The following is a 3948-nucleotide window of genomic DNA, read 5'->3' as shown; positions in this document are numbered from 1 at the left end:
GATAAACGTGTCACTTGTTAGGATGGGGTCGAAACCCTCCCATACTCTCACTATTTCCTTGAAGCGAAAGTAGATGTGGGGGACTCTGATTGAGAGATATAGAATGAATAATAATAATGGCGTGTGACGAGGGCCTCCCGTCGGGTAAACCGCTCGCCTGGTGCAAGTCTTTTGATTTGACGCTACTTCGGCGACTTGCGCATCGATGGGGACGAAATGATGATGATTAAGACAACACAACACCCAGTCCCTGAGTGGAGAAAATCTCCGACCCAGCCGGGAATCGAACCCGGGCTCTTAGGATTGACAGTCCGTCGAGCTCACTTCTCAGCTACCGTGGGCGGACGTATAGAATGAATGAGTGAATGGGATGGGGGCTTAGTTGGCTCTTTTATCATGGTGTAATTATTGTTTGTGTGTGATGTGTGGTGTGTGTGTGTGTGTGTGTGAGCGCGCGCGCGTGTGTGTGTGTGTAAGTGTATGTGTGTGTGTGTGTGTGTGTGTGCATATGTGTGAGTGTAAAAATATGTATGACAGTGTGTGCATATGTGTGAGTTAAAAATATGTATGAATGTGTGTATAGATTCATCTATTTTATACAAGCAACATGTGCTGAAAAAATTAATAGTACAATGTGAATCTAAAAGTACAACTACTTTTCTCTTTCTTTTGTGATTCATGTCTGCGTGTGTGTGTGTGTGTGTGTGTGTGTGTGTGTGTGTGTGTGTGTGTGTGTGTGTAAATAGAATAGTGTTTAAATTTCACCTTCCGCTAGCCTTCCAGTCAAAGTAGTTTGAATTCCATCCCGATCATTTATTTAGTACAACTGTTTGGGTTGGGCGCTTCAGAGACACCCCATTAATTGTTATTGAAGTATTTCAGCCGCCTTAGAACACCTCACATATTTGAAAGACCTTGGTGATGCAATGTTTGCTGAGAATGTCTCTATTATTCCAGCAACGTGTGTGTACACTAGAAACGCAACATCTTTAAATACAAACTGTCAGCGCTCACCATTATAGAAACCCTGAGGATCCGCAATGATGTTCACACTGTGAGACGTCTTTGTGAAATGCTCTAGGTATGGTGCAGCACCTGTTCATTTATACAACTTGTTGCACAACACCGGTGAGCGGGCAGTAGTTGATCACACAGTCATGTAGAACTAGACCATATGCGGCAGTGTGTTCTGGGAAATTTGTCGATGATTCAAATTCATTTTGCACATCTATAGGTCCAGACTTAAATTATCTCGTTCTGTTCTGAGCAGTCTGTTATGATGATCAGTGAAAGTTTCTTGAACTTATGTGGACTGAGTAGACACCCTCTCCATCGTCTATTTCATAGTAAGAAGCATGAAACCTTGCATACATCTCATAGGCTAGACTGTATACATTTTCATTCTACTGCAGATGTAACTTGTCATATGGGTAGAATTCTGAATTGAGTTAGACTTTGGCATAAGTAAACTTCCAGATGTCATACACGGTGGAATCATTTGCTATGTGACCTCTCCTATCAGTCTGAAACGCAAGTATGATGAATCTAGGTGTCGCTAAATGGGAGGAGATTTTAATAGCCCATGTCTGTCTGCTCGCAGTCAGTGACACTGGATACTCGAAAACCTCCCACGAGTGAAATGTCAGTGACAGAAATGTACTAGAATTCAAGACTTTTAAAAGCTTCAAACGCTCCTTTTCTGAGACACTGATGTGAGACATTTTTCATATTATCTTGCTGATTGTCACCATATTCTCCTCTTGAGCTCCTTGAATGTATGAGTTATTGTGGGCACTATGCACCAGAATGAGTCCCTTTTTAGTGTTCATAATAATCTGTCTCATGTCCTCAAGGTATCCCATAAGCATTTTTAGAAGTATGCATGCAGTAAATCGCTTGTACTCTGCAACTGTTCTATCCTCTGGACCGTCTATGAACCATCCCGCATTTTCTAAACTAAGCGAATCCTATCGCTTGGAACAGGAATGCTAAAACATTATGTGTAAGCTTGGATCCCACTGTATCACTGCCGTCGGTTTTCTTGAATAACCCCTGTAGATATATGAAACTCTTGCGTAGAAGGGTGAGTGCGTTCTGGTGCTGGATGGCAATCCTGATTTCATAGTTCTTGTTAAATGTGGTTGAAGCGCAAGGTTTATGAGAGAAGTATTCCTGACGTATAATTCTCTCATCCTACCCTGCTTGATTGGTTATATTGAGTGAGGACGTCATTGTGAGGTTTCAGGCCAACTGATTTAAGAAACTTGTAGTTCGCACATGTTATCACTTTGCTGCATGGTAGCGAAGTGGCATGCTGTGGATTACGTGCACTTGTTATATACCGTACTTCCATCCTGCCTTAGATGTAATCGTACAATGATTTCCTGACCTCGAAAGACAATAAGTTGATTATTCTCGTCCACAATACGCAGCTTCAAATAGTCCAATGTCTGAGCTGTCACTGGAAGGCATATTGCATTGGCAGGGGTCTCAACAACCTTATCCCCCGTTGCAACTGAGGGGAAGAATCCGTAAGTAGTGTGAATCAGACTATCATAGAGATAGGAGTTTGTTGCAGTGTTACACTCAACTCGGATTGTGCTGACGGGAAGTATGTCCACAGTCTGACCTGACTTGTAAAATTTACATGGATACTTCTTCAAAACTTGCCCTTTTGTGAAAACCAGCAGGCGCCCTTTTGTACGTTTATGGTTAAAGTCAATCGCTGCATTTACAGTCCTCATTTATGATTTAAGTTCATTGATGCTTGTACATAATTCAATACCTTTTCCACTGTTTTCAGACTTCGTTTGAATCGCCAATATCGTATGCATCCGATTCTGTTTCCACAATATCTTTGACACCATTAATATCCAGGTGCAGTTTGTTGTTAGTCTCAGTGATATTTGGGATGCTGTTGTACGTCTCCAGTCCAGTCAATGCAATACTCCATTCCCCAACGCTCAAATCAATTGGCGGGACGTAATTTGCACGCAATACAGATGATCGTTCTTTTAACGGCAATGTGTACGACGTTGCATCTGAACCTAAACTAATGAAGGAATGTTTAAAGCTCCTCCTTACAGCATGCTGTTTCTTCTTCTTTGTGAACGTCAAGAGAAACATGATGCATAGATGTCCACAGTGGTGTGTATTAAAGTCCTGAGAGCGTCGATAATTATAGAGGACACGTCTTCTGTGAGTGTAGTATCGCTGTAATTCTTCTGGCGGTTGCAGGTCACCAAATGACTCGAAATAGTAAACGGTATCAGCATTTTTCATAACATACGATACCCAGTGGGTGCTGGGGCCTCCAGCAACATCTAAATTCACAATGTCGCGTTCCCCAGTTTTCCACATAGTCTTCGGTAATATATCCCGCAAAAACACAGTACGGAATCTTGGTAGCTTGAATTTCTCTCTAACTTAAGAAGAATTGTATTTGTGAGTGGGCGGTCGGGTGGGACCGCTAACGGGCTTCTTTTCATTTACGAATAGACTAAGCCCTTTCCTGTACAGTTTCAAGTATAGTCCTTTTCCGATGGTTGTGGCTTCCATCATGCGTTTATGTCTTCTTGCCTCTTCTAACTGTGCTTGGGAGTTTTGCGAGTTCTTGACCGTTCGAGCGATAGCTGCAGCACCACCAGCGAGGAACCTACCGCCAAGAGTGCGGAGAGGGTCGGGATGAGAAATGGAATTAAACCGCCAGATGTCTTGGGTATTTGTAGAACTTGAGGTGATGTAATCGATCCGCTTCTTCATCTCCTACTTTCCGCATCTTTCTGCTTCAGAGCGTTTTTAGCTGCATACATTGCTGTCAGGATACAGTTCTTCAAACACTCCCGCTTCCCGCCTTTGTCCTTCGTCTTCTTGTTTAGTGCACAACGTGAAGATTCATAACTCGCTTGAATTTTATCACTCCTAATCCCTTCATAACTTTTCCAATCA

The sequence above is a fragment of the Schistocerca serialis genome, chromosome 4 (assembly GCF_023864345.2).
Source record: "Schistocerca serialis cubense isolate TAMUIC-IGC-003099 chromosome 4, iqSchSeri2.2, whole genome shotgun sequence".
In the NCBI taxonomy this organism is placed as follows: domain Eukaryota; kingdom Metazoa; phylum Arthropoda; class Insecta; order Orthoptera; family Acrididae; genus Schistocerca; species Schistocerca serialis.
This window is presented reverse-complemented; position numbering follows the sequence as displayed.